This window comes from Podarcis tiliguerta (genome assembly GCF_965153285.1).
Source record: "Podarcis tiliguerta genome assembly, chromosome: 11".
NCBI lineage: Eukaryota > Metazoa > Chordata > Lepidosauria > Squamata > Lacertidae > Podarcis > Podarcis tiliguerta.
In genome coordinates, this window is record NC_139544.1 from 29,112,907 (window position 1) to 29,130,471 (window position 17,565).

The following is a 17,565-nucleotide window of genomic DNA, read 5'->3' on the forward strand; positions in this document are numbered from 1 at the left end:
AGAAGTGCCACAAAGGAGGAAAGATAAGGGGCAAAGTCAAAGAGCAAAACCAATGGCAATGCAGCAGAAGCCAAATGGAGTAAGGAGAATAAATTGCTAATTTATTTAGCAGCTTGGATCTTGCCTGCGAAGGTATTTTTTTGACATACATCCTTTGCAGAACGACTCTGGAGAGAGTCAGCCTAAATGAATATCCAAAACTTTTTGTCTTGATATAGCTTAACTTTCACTCTTTGTCTTGCTTCGGGAACTTTGGCGGAGTTCTCAGTGAGACGGTCATACACCTTTGTCCATCTTGCATCCCTTCAGGTAGAGGCAGTGTTAGGGGAATGCTCTGCCCCCAGTACATAAATATAGCCTTCTGAACAGAAAACTTGCATGTTAGAACCTATCTACTTGACATCTAGTAATATGGCAAATGTCCATCCTAGTCTGTAGTTAGGCATGAAGCTGGGCTCAGAAAACCAAATTACACTGCCCAATAGTCCAACAGCTTGGTTTATTCTGATCCCAGTTATAACCTAAATCAGAACTGTTGCACTCCAATGATGTTATTGGGAGAATGATGGGGTCCAGTTCTTTCCCCCAACCCCTCAGTAACCTTTCAAGCTCCGCCATCTTTCTCACATGCTACCTCTCTGCTTCCATACCCCCTTTCCCTTCCCATCCATTCACCCAATTTACCTTGCTGCTGCTTAAGCAGCTGAGGTGAGGGGGGAGACTCTCCTCCCACCCCAATATTGCTCCTCTCTCCCCTATCTGGTAGCAGGAACACTGCTGTAGCTGCAAGTCAGGTATCAGTATCAGAAGCACTAGGAAGTGCCGTTTTTCCAGCACTGCTAACAGCTGTCAGTAAAAAAATGAGCCATGGAACAATTCTCAGAGCTATGATGATGCCCACACATATCAGGGGCACGTAACAGATTGTTGAGATTATTTCAGAATCAGCACCACACCTAGTTGTTTATATGGAAGGGGGATTTTCTATGGAGGAAGAGGCAATCATTATGACCCTAACTTTCAAGCCAAAGTGGTACAGCTCTGATGAGATTACCAACTCCATGAGGACTTTGTTTCTGTTTGCTATCCAGTTGTACAATTTAACACATGGGTAGGCAAACCAAGGCCAGTCACCTTCTAAATCTGGTCCATCACCTTCTAAATCTGGCCCGCAGATGGTCCGGGAATCAGCGTGTTTTTACATGAGTAGAATGTGCTCTTTTAAAATGCATCTCTGGGTTATTTGTGGGACATAGGAATCCATTCCCCCCCAAAAAAATATAGGTCTGAGGGACAGTGGACCGGCCCCCTGCTGAAAAAATTTGCTGACCCCTGCTGTAGTACATTATCATGAGATGGCTCATCACTAAATATGTGAGCTGCCTGCTTTGGAACATGTTTTGTCTAAGGTGATATTAGATTACTTGAAAGCTCCATCTGTAGGCTTTGATCCTCAATGGCTATTACATGCATGCAGTTTTCATGCTTCTGATTATCATCCGTTTAGGACAATGTGTTTCAGCACAAGCTTTTCTCAAATAAAGTGAGGATTTGTTTGCTTGTTTTTTAAAAAGATATTATAGGAATATAGCTTGATTTATGACAGAGATGTAAATCCAATAGAGGAACCATTTGTAACAGGACATTCCAATGAAGCAGAGAATGACTGAATTAAAATAGCTTCCTTCATTTTCAACGTGTGTGCTTGATACAAAGAGAATAGGGGGGAAGACAAGACCTTTAGAATATACTTATGTTGCAATCCTATACCTATTTACTTGGGAAAACCCTACTGAGCTCAACAGACAAGAATCAGATTGCACTGTTGGTTCTATTAGAGTTGTCATCCAGTTAAAGAAATCTTAGTTAATTATATGAATTTTAGTTGATAATTTTTATATAAAATTGCATATGAGAAAAAAACACTTGTTTGTAGATAGAGAACTATGTTTTAAAAATAGAGGTCAATTTTTACATTCCCAGATACTTTTCTTCACCCTTCTATATCCTTAGACTTAGTTATTTATACAATCTTGTTCTGCTGACCTTCCAAATGTTACTTTAATTTCTGTTCCTTGCTGTACAGCAGGAGTTTTATGAGGGTGAACAAAGAATTAGTAGCCCATTTCCATTCATAGTAAATTTCCTTTTTGCCCTTGTAGGGGGACCTTTACTTCAGTCTCTGCACTTCTGTAATATTGTGGAATTGATGCACTCACAGAGGTGAAACCTGGACAGCAAGCACCCGGGGTTATGGTTTCACTGATCAACCACTGCCTGAGGGCCACATTTATGCAAAAGAGCTAGGAAACTAAAGCATCAAAACATCTATATTCTATCTCACTACAGTGAAGATTAATGTCATGCGAAACAAAATAGAGATTCCACAATCACATATATTCTGAAAATAGGATTCCACGGAACAATGAACGGCAGAAACATGAAAATGCAGGTGTCCTGAAGCTACAGCTGCATGACTACCAGCCATCGGGGTTATTCTGATATTTGCGTTTACAACATTTAAAATGTAGGTGCCAGACTAGATGTTAGACTCAAACGTGTGATTAATATTTCTGTTTATTTGTACCTCTGGCATATTTCACTCTGTGTGTGTGTTTAGGGATAGGCCTAAATCTGTAGTGCTTTTGGATACTAAGACAGTGTTGGCAAACTTTTTTTCTGTCAATGGCCAGATTCTATCAGATATAGTCTGTCAGGCTGGAGGGCTGCATGCTGGAAGTGGGTTGAACAAGAGTCAATAATGGACAGAACCAGAGACAAAAGTGTTAGGGATTAACTCCTCTGGAATAAAGACTGCCCTGCTTCAGTTCTTACCACAGCTACTTCTGTTTAGAATTCACACTCCTAGGCAGTAGGTTCGATGAAGTTATTTAGATGGAATGTTTTTATTCTTTTTGATACAACAGTTCCTACAGCTACTCTTCTGCTAAGCAAGTGAAAATCATAGAATTGTAGAATTGTAGTCTTGGAAGAGACCCCAAGGGTTATCGAGTCCAAACCTCAAAACAATGCCTTTCTGATTCTAGTGTGTTCTGTATACATACACAAACATGGCAAAAAAAACCCCTACTATTTGTTCTCAGAAAGCTGCAGAGGAAAAATGCCTAATTTTCCCCAAGCCACAGAACTAGGAATTTTGTTTTGTTTTAATAGATTTAATATTGTCAAATGAAATATTGGCCCTTCAGCTGATCTGAAAGAGGAGGTGGAAACACGTTTTAAAACCAAGAAAATAAAGAACAAACAATTGGGAAAGAAGAGGCGTTGATGGGATGGAAGATTGGAGCAGAGGCAGGAGGCCACATGAAAGGATGTGGGTCTCACATGACTGAATGTTCCTCTATGTTTTTTTAAAACCCATGCCAAAGGAGAAAACTAAGATGGAATCTTGATAAGACAGAGGTGCTGATGGTAGGTGGATCACATGTCCAGGAAGTAGTTAGGCAACCTATTCTAGGTGGGACTGTGCACCCTCTGAAGGTACAGACTCACTGGGGATACTCCTAGTTCTAGCACAATGCTCAGGTGCCATGGATGGCATTTTTCAAGCTCCAGCTTGTTTGCCTCAGTCTATCAGCTGTAAGAGTCTCACTTAAATGGATAATAACTTATAAGATCCATCATTTCCCCCTCTAATACCAATTTGTCCCTCTCCACAAAGTTGTGTCTGGCACCTTCCCTAGCTAGCCCTGTATCTTATCTTTTTGGAAGTGAAACAGGGCCACCCAAAAACAAGATAGTAATTTCTGTGTGCTTGGAGTATTCCCCAGATATGTTGATGCATAGGGTGGTATTCAACCATATTTTACTCTCAGTAGACCTAATGAAATGAGTGGACCTAATTCTGTCAGGTTCATTAATTCCAATGTGTCTGCGTAAAACATAATTGAATACCACCTTATATCTGTAAATTGGAAAAAAATATAGTTTTTCAAAGCAAGTCCCCAAATCTCATCAAGGATCTATGCTCAGTGATTTCCAGGATTCGTGGAATGTTAAGGGCAGCTGAGTCACAAGGAGGCACTCAATATCACACTGTTATTCTGTCAGTGCAAGCATTTTGGCTTGCCAGACGGAACACTCCTCTCTCTCCTTCCCTCACAGTCTCACCTGAATTATTTGATACAAGGGGTGAAACTGACTGTGAGAGGAGATCCTTTCACAGATTTATGTATTTCTTGCATATTCATATCCTACCTTTCCTTCAAGGAGCTTAAGGTGGCATTCTATATTCATCAGGTAGGTCAGGCTAAGAGATATTGACTTGCCCATGGCCGCCCAGTAAGCTTCATAACCGAGTGGAGATTTGAACCCTGGTCTCCCAGGTCCTAGTTCAGCACTGTAACCACTACCCCACATAAGATTTCTTACATTCATTACAGCAACAACTTAACAAATTTAGTGCTACCTTGCCCTACCCTGGAACCATTTTTTCATAGATGCTTTCTCCTACACATCGTATCTTTACGAAACCTCACATCAATAATCCTATTTTTATATGATCAGTAAAAGGAAAGTCATTTTGATCATACTGGCGCTGGCAATGGAATCAGACATGCCAAATGAACATCTGAAATGTAAAAACTCAGTAAAGTTCAAAAGCAAAAACCAAACAAACCCTTAAGCATGGAAATAGTCATTAGCTATGAGTTGCTCGTACAGTTGCTCTATTCATGCAGAAAGAGAAAATTCCATTGCTGAAGTTTCAAAATACATTCCACAATGATGAGGCCTAGGTTTTTTCTATTTATTTGAAATATATCTGTCAGGGAACTGCCATCAGTGCCGGAGGGAGAGAGCAAAATCCAGAGGGATTCCAGAGAGCGTCCCGAGATTGGGAGAGGCAGCCCATCTTCTGGGGAAGAGAATCAGCATAGCACCAGTGGAGAAGGGGGGCAGATGGGGGAAGCGGTGAGGCGGTCCCATGACTCCTTGCCGGGGACCAGCGGGGAGAGTAGAGGTCCTCCGCTGCCTACGACCTCCTTGCGCAGAAGGCTTTCGCACAGAGAGAGTAGGAGAAGACTAGGCGTCAAAGAGCTTCTTTGCTGGAAGAAGTTTAAGAAACGCCCACTGACGGATTCTGCCAGCAATTGAGACAGCCACGGGTGAGTGGCTGTCCAGACAGAAAAGGTTCACTCAGGCAACCCAGCCAGGTGTTTGCACCGGCTTACGCACGAGCAACCCCTAGAACCACTACAATATCTTACCACTCTTCCTTATTAAAAAAATAATGTTACATCAGAGCTTTAAAACAGGAAACATTATAACACAGCAAACAAAACAAACAAACAAAACCCATCCCTAAGACACAGCACAATAGGTAATAAAGGCTTATAAACAAACTCAACAGCACTCCAGACTTCAAATTTTGCCAATACACATTAATGAGAGAAGCACAAATCAGGTCATTTCATCTTGAATAACTTGATCCCTCAAACATCCCCAACGAACATATATTGCAAGATTCAGGCAAAGTGTTTAAGATGATTTTCAGAATATTAGTTAGTCTATTTGGAAAACAATGCCTACATTTAGTATCAAGATGTAATTTTTATTGTGATACTGTGAAGTTCATCTCCATTGGTTAATCAAATAATCAAAAAGATTATTAATCAGCCTAAAATTAAATCAGATGAAAGTCAATTAATTACTTTGCTAGCTGACTGAGCAGTCTTCAAGAGAATCTGTTTTCCTTTATCCACTGTGGGATACACAAATTATGATAGCAGTGGTAGCACTCATTGAATTCTGCGAATGGGTCTGTGACAGGTTTTCTACTAGTCAGATCTTCTCACAAAGATGACATCAGAGGTCTACAATCACCCCTAACAAATTAGCTAGCTTTTTCCAGATTATAACATCTCTCCAGTTATGACAGAGCAGCAATAAGGGTTCCCAAAGTGACCCAAAATTGGTTTGCTTGCATGGGATTGGGTAGAAATCTGGTTTGGTAAGGATTTTAATGCAAGCCTACACACTTTTCTGCTTCCCAAAAATGTAACAACTAAAACACCAGTATCCTTTGAAATTAACACTTTTCCAACCAAATAATGTGTACAAGAACAATACAGGGGGAATACACATAAAATGCATATGTTGTTGAAAATAACATATAAAATGCATTCTATTAAGGGAAATTGATCATAAAATTTCCATGAGGACTTTTAAAAAAACCAACAACCCACAAACTGATGCAGAAATTTGGAAAATGGAACTTAAGACTGGAAAAATGAGAAAGGGAGAGAAATTGAAAGTGGCAGGTTCATTCATCCCTACTTGAACCTGCTCATGTAGCTCTAGAAAAGTAAAATTACTCCGCGCTATGCAGACAGGTGCTTACACTTAATCAAAACAGACGCATCAGTCAATATGACATGCCAAGGAGCAGTTTTCTCAAAGTAGTGCCTCTGTCTCTCTGGACTGTATTTACATAAGTGTAAATAAACATGTACTAGAAATATAGGAGGAACTTGAGGAGAGAAAAGCCAAAGAAGGAGCAAGCCATGGACATAATCTGGAGGAAACAGCTACTCTTGTATGATAGCAGGCCTGGATGAGTGTAAAAGGATGGCAGCTGTATGCAAAACAATGAAGTCAGACAGAAAACCTGGTACAGCCTTGTTTAAGGACAGTGTTATTATACAGGCTCTATCTTTCAGGCAGAAACCAACAGTATAGATAAAGTGTGACTCTCTACATAGAACATTGCAAATAAAGTTTGGGAAATGGTTACTGTGGCGATCACACAGGGTCCCCGGACATTTGACGGTCTATTGACCCTGTGCCACCACTGTGATTGCTTTCTTCGCTGCCACCAACCCGTTTCTCACGGATACACACGGAGTCCAGTCAGTTGTTAACATTAACAAATAATCAAGTTTATTTTATAGGCATGAACAATTTTTCTTGTCAGTTTCTTAATCTTCGTTCCTTAACTGTCCTATTCGTTCCTAACAACTTCAAACTGATTATCCCAACTAACTATCTGACTCCACCTAACAATTCCTCTCACTCTCCCACCACACAACTCGACCAACCCACAGACTATTCCTCCCTCTTCCTTCTCCAACTCCTTCCTTCTCCAACTCCTTCTCCAACTCTCAACTGAACTTCACACAACACCAACTCTCACTCTACCTCCTCCTATCAGTTTCTACTGGCCAATCACATCACACTCATTTTAACCCTTTCCTTATGACCCACCTAGGAGGCAAACGCCACAGTCACTTACCTGTTTAGGGTGGGGAATGGTTGCGGCGCAGCCCAATGCGCCTCCTTGGGATGGGTTGGGAGGTGGAGAGGGCAATTCTTTGCATCTGGCCATTGGCTTCGGTGGGTACAACAGGATTGCCCATCAAAATCCACAGTATAAATTGGCCAGTCATGGCCTTCAAAGTGGGTGGACCCTCAGTGGCAGACTTGAGGGAGCAAGGCTTGACTCTGGATTGCTGCTATGGTTCAAAAGGGCGACTGCACTAGGAACAAGCAGCACAATCAGTAGCAGATCAACCCACCCAGTAAATGCGTCTGTTGATGCTGCGTTAATGAGACCATGTTGTGGATGTAATTTGTTGCTGTATTTGGGCCCGGGGAGGAATTTGCCTGCAAACAAATTGGGCCCACTGGAGGAGGTGCCTTCCTCGTAGCAATCATCACAACTTTTGTCCGATAAGGCTGACAAAAGGATTGGGTTGAATCCTGAAACCCAGGCATGTCCAACAGGTCGATCGTGATCTACTGGTCGATCGTGGGGGGTGTTCCTGGTTGATCCTGGTCGATCTTTGGACGCTTAGTGATCTGTAACAAAAAGAAAAAAGAAAAAGCTCAACAACTCTTCCAATGACAATGGGTAGATCACTGCTTGTTTTTCTATACCGTGAGTAGATCACAGTCTCTTCGGAGTTGTAGTTAAAGGTAGGTAGCCGTGTTGGTCTACTGTAATTGAAACAAGATTTAAAAAATCCTTCCAGTAGCACCTTAGAGACCAACTAAGTTTTTAAAAGAAATTTGGAGTCCTATGGACACTTATTTCTGAGTAAAATTTGGATAGGATTGAACTGTTAAACTTGACATGGTTTCAGCAGAAATTAAACCAGTAAAATACAGTTTTCTTTCTCCATTAGGCAATATTATGCCACTAGATAGAACTGTAAACATGCTATATCTGAAACAAAAAACTTAATGGCCATATACTTCTGAAACATAATTTAATTTATTGTTAATGGCTTGAATCTTTCCTGGGGGTCAAAGGCATCTTTTACATCAATTTACAAAAGCAAATTAATGTTTTGAAGAAAATGTAAAAGTCAAGTTGCTTGGGAGTACATTAAATTATATGCTAGTTAATGGTGTTAGAGTGATAGTTTAAAAATAAATTGCCCATAATACCTTTTAATAAAAGAGCTAAATGAATTTTTGTTCTTTGCTAAAAGCAGATGCTTCTTTGGCACTGTTTTGAATCCCATTTGCCATGTATATTTTGATTAATGCTATGCTGGATAATCTGCACTCTATGGTCTAGGTTCAGTAACCTCACTGTAAAATAATGAGCTTTCAAGTATATATAAAAAATCACAATAAAACCATACACAGTGAGAAGCACTGAAGATATTTAAGTGATATGAAAAAAAAATGAACCTTTCATGCAGTAAATTTGCTCAAAAGTGAAACTTGCATTTCTCCATTTTTATTTAGTCATCGCTCTGTGCTCTAAGAACTGGATACACAATCAACCAATTGTGTATGTTTTTAATAAATACATTTTATTCCCTAATACAGCTGCCAGAAAATTACATGAAGTTCCCAGTCATGAGGAGACTACTGCAGCTCAGTACGCATCTGGTACATGCAAGTTTGCTATGCAGGGTCTTCAAGAATAAGGACCAACTCACATATTTTATAAAATATGTAATACGATTTATCCTTGCTTGTCAAAAGAGATGAATTTCAGCCAAATGCAAGGTAATAAATAGTAATGTGTGCAGTATATAGTTGACTTCTCACCCTTGGCATTTTAAACCAAAATTCTTTTAAAGAATTCATTTTATACGTCATAAACTTTCCTATTGTGTTTCCTGTTTTGACTGTCTTTGCCTTTCGATTTCTCATAAGAAATGGTTACAGAAATGAGGCAATATTGTCAAGAATATGTACTTAGTATTTTATTCCCATGATGGTCATGGAATAAAGAAGCACGGAGGGAGGAAAAAAGGGGTTTTGTTTCATTAAATTAGATCCTAGAACAAAAACGAGGAACAGAATGTGTGGGATATTTTACAATGTTTATAGAAAAGTCATTTCCAGATAGGATTGATGCTTGCTTTCACAACACATAAATGCTGTTTGAGGTGCAGGGGAAATTTATTTCTTTTAATCAGTCAGAATGTGAAATGTAAAATTCATTCAAATTCATTGATGCTGTTATTACACTAAAAACATGCTTAAAACACAGCTGAAAATTCACAATGCAGCATGACTTCCTAATTATGTTTCCTCTACAGAAGTAATTTTCTATGTGCAACAGCCAAGTGCTACTCTACAACAGATAAAGGTCAGGATGTGAGCCTCCATGGATATTTAGTGGGATTTAATTGAAATAACAACAGACTGCTAAGCATGCTGAACCTTTACTCAATCTTGGGAAAAGAAGTAGTTCTTGCCTGCTTACATAGCACCTTTGCTTATGGTTTCTTAGAGCCCTTTCACACATTATGAGAAGCGGCAAAAAGTGAGTGCTCAAATTAGTTTTATTTTTGGCTTTCGGAATCTTTCTTGAGAGACTCCCTTCCCACATGCCTGCAGGGTTGTTTAGTCATGACTCTCCTTCAGTTATGCTCATGAGTTCATAGGCTCAAATCCAGTTGCTGTGTGGGCCAACTGGAGTCCATACCTTGAGAGGAAAGGCAATAGTTCAGTGATAGATCACAAACACTGCAGACATAAGAAGCCAAGCGATGGAAAAGACACCCTACAGAGTCTCTGGAGAGCTACTAACCAGGTCCCTCCTAAACCAGGCCCAGCACCAGTCGATCATCCAGGTTAGACACTGGCCAAGGGCCTCAGAACAAGCCACCGTCTTGACCCAGGTGTGCTGCCACTCACTGTTTCCGCACTGGGCCCATGGAGGGCTGTTTGAGCAATGGGTGGGCAAGCTTCCAACTACTGAATGGGAGCCAAGGTTGCTTCCCTTCCTTGGTGGCCATTAACCATCTTAATTTACCGCAAATGTAATGCCCCAGTGAACTGATCTATAAAATCTACACAGCCTAGCAGGCGTGGCACATCCTGCTTCACTGCTTGAGCTGAAACAGGAAGTGCTGTACAGCACCATTCTGCCAGCGGATTTAGGGTAAGATCTCACCAGACACTGGAGCCAATGCTGGTGGCAGAGAGAGGCCACCTTAGGGGCTTCCTCTGCCTGAGGTGACTGCTTCACCCTTCTTCAGGGGTGGGCCTATGCTGCAACCTAGCCCAGCTTGTAATTCTAAGATCTATGGTTTTCATAGATTTAGAGGCTCAATAGGACCTATGGAATCTGCAAGGGCAGCAGCAGGAGAAAACATAATTGTACAGTTCTGGCGGTGTATGTGGCTGTCGGATGTACCACTGATGGTGTCATGCTAAGAGCCTCTAAAATCTGGTGCTGGTCCCATTCCAAACAACCTGTTTGTTGAGCATTCCTTCTGATCCATTTGCATCCCAGAGCCCTTGCACTGCCTTCCCAAAGCCTGGTAAGCATATTGATTCCTTCCTTACTAGCTTCTGGGAGTATCCCAGAGACCAGTAAGGAAGGCACCTACTTGCTTACCAGGGTCTGGAAAGGTTGCGGGAGGGCCTGGGAAGCTCCCAAGGCCCTCCTGCAACCTTCCCAGGCTCCAGCAAGCAGCCCTCTGCTTTGCAGGGGTGGCCAGTTCCGGGAGTTCCTGGCTTTGTGTGATTTTGCATTTGTGCGTAGACCACCAGTTAGTGGTGGGCTCACTGTATTAAGGAATGTATAGAGGCACACTGGGATGTATCTGCTAAACACTTCAAGAATAAAATCACACACATTTATCATAAACTGGGTACCATCGTTGGATCAGTACTGTCTGTGGACATGCCCAGCACCTCGCCAGAGTCACATATTATTGGATGAATTTTAGTTAGTGAGAGCTAAGGATGTGGACAAGCTTCTTGCAATCTAGTCTGTTGAGTGGAACCAATTCCTGACTGCAGAGGCAAAGAGGTGTGTATACTGTCATCATAGCCATTAACTGATAGGCCCTTCCCCTTGATGTTATGCTTGTCTTGCACAATTAATTCATTAATTCATTCCTTTCATTTTTGCTGCTGGACATTTGCCAGAAGTTAATGGCAGCTGATTTCCTGGGCTCCCAAGTTACTCATGCAATATATGTAACGTTTTCCAAGAAATGACCATAACATTATTTCATAAACTCTGTGCCACAAGGTCAAATAAATGCAATCTGACATGCAGGAATAATTCAGATTCCTTCTTGATGCAAGATTTCTTTTTTTCTTGTAAGGGCTTCCAAATCGCTCTTTAATATTTACTCTTTAAAACTTAATGTTTACTGTGTGCAGGCCCCAATCCAGATAAAGTTAGTCACATTTAGCCTGCATCTTCTGCACATTTACATGGGCGTAAGCTTCATTACTTCTGTATAAATTTGTGGATAGTCTCATTGAAATCAGTGAGATTTTAGTCATAGGTAATTTCCCTAATTAAAGTATGACTGACTTTTTTCTCAGTTAACACTATATCATTTAAGGCTTTATGCTCTCACAGCCCAGATTGTGCAATTATTTCCCCAGTTTGCTTGACAACAATATACAGTCCCCCTTGTATAGGACAGTAGGTGGGAAATGCTTCTGACTTGTTAAAACTATGCCACAAAGAGGTATGGTCTGATTCCACTTCTTCCCTACCAAATGCACCACCACAACACTGCATGTTGACCAAGGTCAACCTGTTCTTGTATACAGGGAGAAATGCTATGCATATGTCTTATTGCTCAAGTCAGGCAATGGCATTCCCTTTCCACTTAGTGAAAATTGAAAGGCTGACCTTTTCTCTTCTGGTTGGGTGTTGCGCATTCTGCTTCCATTGGTCCTCTTTGGTTTCTTCAAAAGTGAAGTGTCAGAGCATCAATCCATGTGGCTATTCTTCTCTAAAATAAATTATAAATATGAAGTTTGAGCTTAATTTTTAACTATATATATATTTTTAATTATGCTCTGAATCTCCTAGAACTCTTTGTCCATCTTTTTACTGTTTCTCCCCACTACCCTGATGCCTAAACAGCATAAATTCAGTGACATTCATGACACACTTTTTATACAAGTCTTACAGCAGTTGATATTATTCTGTAGAGTTCCAAGGAAAAGTGTGGTGAATCTAACTCAAAGGAATCTGAAATACTACTAGTGCCTGTGTGGAGAGAAAGGTTTCACATTTTGATTGCTTCACGGCATTATTTTACTGCCAACAATACCTAAAGTGCCAGATAAACCTCTAGTCAGTTTAGACAAATAAATAAATTTACTTATTCATTTGATTTTGAAATATTCAGGCTTTGAAATATCACATTCAAGCGAACAAGCAACCAACATGCCTCAAAGGAGGCCCACTAGATCCAGTTAACATCAGATCATAGCTTCATCTTATCTTCTAACAAGACAGACTAACAAAATAATTCTTCTATCTGTGTGAGTAAGGTTTTATTCCATTGTATCACTACATATGTCTTGATTTCTGCCAGGAGGACACTAGAAAGGGTTGTTTACATTTTACAAAATGACTATATATGCAAATATGTAATCCCCAAAATTCCATCTCATTATGTCAACACACCCCAGTACTGAAATTATTCTTGCTTTGGCCCAAACCCAGTGAATTTTCCTTTCTTTTTGGCTACAAAAGGATGTATTGAATTGACATAAGTTGGTCTAAAAAATCTATGCAAACAAAGGAAAAATAATAGTGGATAAACAAAGGTCAAATGAGACTGACACTAAATCTATCTGCATCTGTATCTCTATCATATTTTACACCTTTCAACTGGAGTTGCAGCACATTGTACGGTTTATATTAAAATACTGTACAAATTTCAACAACAACAATAATAATAATAAAACCCAGCAACCTATAGTAAAATAGAAAAAGCCAACACATCATCACAGCACAACAGTTGACAACATTATAAACCTCCAAAGGCCAAGCAGAAGGAAGAGGTCTTCATTTGACAATAAGATAACAGGAAGGGATATAAGGTACTAAATCTAGTGATGCAGCTCTGCTTATGCAATGGAACTTCTTCCCCTCCAGTCCCCTTCAGCCTCCTTCCATCATGAATCTTCAAAATCAGTTCTGAAGGATTGGGGGTGATATAGCTTAGAACCAATATACCTCAATGATCTCTTCATCCCATACATACCCAACCAATCACCGCATTCTGTGGGAGAGGTCAGTTCATATGAGGGTCAGTTCAGGTCAGCTCATATGGGGGTGGCATTGTGGTATAGTGGTTGTGAGCAATTTAAGGCTTTATAGGTCAATGCCAGCATGTTCATCAGTAAACTAATTGGCAGCCAGTTCTCAGCTGGGCCAGGATTGGCATCATCTGCTTGAACTGTCTTGCCCCAGTGAGTGACCTGGTTGCTGAATTCTGCAGGAGCTGAAGTTTCTAAACCATCTTCAGAGGCAGCTCCATGTACAACTTGTTGAAGTAATCTAACCTAGAGGTTACCAGAACATAGACAGCAGAAGTTAGATTATTATTGTCCAGATAGGGATGCTGGTTGGGCCACCAGCCAAAGCTGATGGGAGACACTCTCTGTGCCACTGAGGCCACCTGAGCCACAAGCGACAGTAATGAATCCAGGAATACCCAAAGTTGTGTACCTACTCCTTCAGAGGGTGTATAACCCCATCAAGAGCAGGCCACCTCCTATCCATCTGGTCTAGGGAACTGGCCCCTAATGCCGCTTCTTATTTAGATTGAGTTTATTCAGTTTGCTGGCTCTCATCCAGCCCATTCCCAAAGTCAGAGAACAGTTCAGAACATCCACTGCCACACATGCAGATGTAATGGAGAAGTAGAGCTATGTGTCATCAACATATCATTGACAATGTACTCCAAAACTCCAGATGAGCCCACTCAGTGTTTTCCCACGGATGTTAAACAGCAAGGGGGTCTGAAAATTGCAAACACATGAGAGTTTTCCCTGGGTGGAAACCTGGCAAACTGCAAACAAATACAGTGGTGCCCCACAAGACGAATGCCTCGCAAGACGGAAAACCCACTAGACGAAAGGGTTTTCCGTTTTGGAGGTGCTTCGCAGGACGAATTTCTCTATGGGCTTGCTTCGCAAGACGAAAATGTCTTGCGATTCCTGGGGTGTTTTTTTCGCTCCCCACCCCCTTTTTCTAAGGCACTAAGCTGCTAATAGCCTTTTAGCAGCTAATCCGCTAATCCCTTAAGCCTTTAATAGCCGCTAATAGCCGCTAAACCGCTAATAGCGCTAATCCGCTAATCCGCTAACGGGCTTGCTTCGCAAGACGAAAAACCGCAAGACAAAGAGACTCACGGAACGGATTCTTTTCATCTTGCGAGGTACCACTGTAGGTCCATGTATTTTTGTGCTAGGCAACTTTAAGACTGATTTGGGGGTGGGGAGAACTAAAAAGGATAACTTTCTGGATATAAATCATGTCCTCGGATGGCAAGCTAGAGCTGTCAGTCACAAAGCAGCTCCTTTTTCCTCTTTCCACCTCACCTTCCTGGCATTTCTCTAAAGCTCAGTGACATAAGTGTTGCTCTTGCAAAGCTGTTCCCTCCCAAAACACTGTGACTGGAGAGTGCTAGAAAAATATTTCCTCCAATTACAAGCTAGAACTGTCATTCACAAGAGAGCTCATTCTCCGCTCCCTCCCCCCAACCTGATGTTTGCTCTTCCTTCCCCATCAATCCACCCTAGCACTGTGATGTTATGGAAAGCTTGGAGACATTCTATTCCCTTGACGCAGACATTTGTCTGCAGCATTAGTCTGATGACTGGATTGTTAAGGTCTTAAGTCCTTCAATGGTCCATGCTTCAGCTAGACCTGTCTCGTAGAGATTCCGCTTTGCCTCCAACAAGTCTCAGATACCCACTTCATTTTGGGATTCATAGAATCATAGAATTGTAGAGCTGAAAGGGACCCTGTGGATCATCTAGTCCAACCCCCTACAATGCAGGAATATGCAGCTTGGACCTTAAGGAGAAGAGAAGGTAATAAATTAAAATAACCCAAGGTACCACTATATACTATTAAGGACTTAATTTGTTCTGGAGGTCCGGTCTTAACCTGAAACTGTTCTTAACCTGAGGTACCACTTTAGCTAATGGGGCCTCCCGCTGCCACCACACCGCCGCCACACGATATCTGTTCTTATCCTGAAGCAAAGTTCTTAACCCAAGGTATTATTTCTGGATTAACGGAGTCTGTAACATGAAGCGTCTGTAACCCGAAGTACCACTATAGTTTGTTTTACCTAATAGCCTCTATGATTTGTCGTAGATAAGGCTTGATTTTGAAACATTCCCACCACATATGAATATCGGTGCCAAATAATGTACATTTTCATTTTCATTCATTTTCATTCACATTTCATTTCATTTTCATTCACATTTTTTTGTGCTACTGGGTTTAAATACCAGTTATGCAGCCTAAAGCTGCTATTCTATACTCCCTTTCCTGGGTGTAAGCCCCACTGAACCCAACGAGGCTCATTTCCGAGGAAACACACATGTGGCTGCACTGTAAATTAATTCCCTCTTAAAGCAATAGAGCTTGATAGCTTAATTTAAAGAAATAGCTTCCCATTTACTATTAGTAAACATCATGTTCCATCTAAGCTTTACACTTTCAAAATTTAACATTTCCTTTTTTCTCCTGTGTTATCAAACCCTGTTATATTTTAAAGAATAAACCTCTGGGCAGTTTAAAAAATATATCAGTTATTTTTTTCAAAGTAAGGGCCCCAATTGGAAATATTCAACATTTTTTGGAAAAACAAATAGTCAAAAAGTAGCAAGTCTGGAGGGTGGCCTTTTCAGCATTGCCTCCCCACTTATGGGGTGTTCTCCTCAAAGCTTTTCCCCGACGCAATTGTTACACATCTTTAGGTGCCAGCTAAAAGCACTGCTTTTTAATCATGCCTTTATTTTTTAACTATATTTGGCCTTTTTACTTGTTTGGGGTTATTATTATTGTTAGTACTACTAGTAGTAATAGTAGTGGTTTTAATGTATGCATGTGTTGTTTTGCTTAAAATATTGTAAGTCACTTTGAGTTGCTGTGGCAGAAAAACTAATAAATTTAATTATTATTAAGAATAATATTAATAACAACAATACTGCAGCATCTCAAGAGCCTTTACTGAGTTTTTAAAATTGTTTAGTGGCTCTACATCTACTGACCTTGCTTACCAATCATGGGGGAGCAGCAAAAAACAAGAGCTGGCTAACACAGAATACCAAACTTCATAATGTGTTGCTCCCTAGCTCACTAAAAAGAACACAGTGGGAGCTATTCAGTATTTATACTAACATTCTGGTAAACCATGGTCTACAGTAAACCACGGTTTATGGCTCACCGTGACATGAGAAAAGAGCCACTGGCATACATATTGGCACTGGAGCTCATATTCATTTCTGACTGTCCTGACCTCCAAGGGATGCTACGTATCAGGGAATTGTTGAAGGAGTGTTACATAAACTTAGACTTGTGCTGTTGAATCTCCAAACTATGCAAAAAACTACCATTCAGTGTAAAACTATTTTAAACAATTATTTTTTTCCCTTGCCTGATGTACTCTTCCTTCCTTTTGCAGGCTTGGGTTTTGATCATGAATCTCTATAGCAGTCGGAACCAATAGCTAATTGTCAGAGTTAGTTTTCAATTTTGTCTTTTGGTCAATTAATTTTCGCCGTCAGGTGTCTCCTGATGAAATACATTTGAAAGTAGATGGAACTATTTCCTGCACTGTAACTGTAACGTATTGTTAAGAAAGGCTTTAAAAAGTAATTCCACCCAGTACCTTCACTACTTGACTTAAAAGGCTCTGCTGGAAGCAAGAACTCCAGCGTGAAGAAAAGGGCACAATTTTTTTTTTCTGCTGGATGAATTAGTACAGAAAAAGTCTTTGTTACTGGGGGTGGTGGTGGGAGTAATTTCATTCTAAATGTACTTCCCATATTAAACAGAATTAAGGCATAAACCCCTTTCTTTTAAAGAGTTAAGAACCTAGCACTATATTTTTAAAGACTTCCCGGTGACCTCTTTTACTCAAACTGAGCCCAAATTAAGTTATGTTAAACTCTTCCTACAGAAGATTTACAAGGACGAGATAAGCGAACTGGCAGATGTTCTTTGATTCATTCATTGGAGGGAAGGGCACTGGAAATGGCTTTGGCACGGAATGACATTTGGAATAATGGCCTGTGATTCTGCTGGCACTTTTAGTGTTAAGCAAGTGATCTAAAAGGTAAAGTGGATTC

General features: G+C 40.6%; 2 long non-coding RNA genes across 5 annotated transcripts in view; one reads left to right on the forward strand and one right to left on the reverse strand.

Moving 5' to 3' along the window:
* Positions 1–17,565, forward strand: part of LOC310660151 — a 586,996-nt gene that overhangs the window by 488,506 nt on the left and 80,925 nt on the right. The gene's annotated exons all lie outside the window — the stretch shown is intronic.
* The window catches only part of LOC310660077, a 463,269-nt gene that overhangs the window by 295,593 nt on the left and 150,111 nt on the right, over positions 1–17,565 (reverse strand). For 3 of the 4 annotated variants that reach the window (XR_014503134.1, XR_014503135.1, XR_014503136.1), the window contains 2 exons: positions 12,089–12,191; positions 5,937–7,818 (listed from right to left, as the gene is read on the reverse strand). This is a non-coding gene — a long non-coding RNA (uncharacterized lncRNA). Of the gene's footprint in view, positions 1–5,936; positions 7,819–12,088; positions 12,192–17,565 lie in introns of those variants that run through there. The other variant, XR_014503133.1, reaches the window with a different exon arrangement.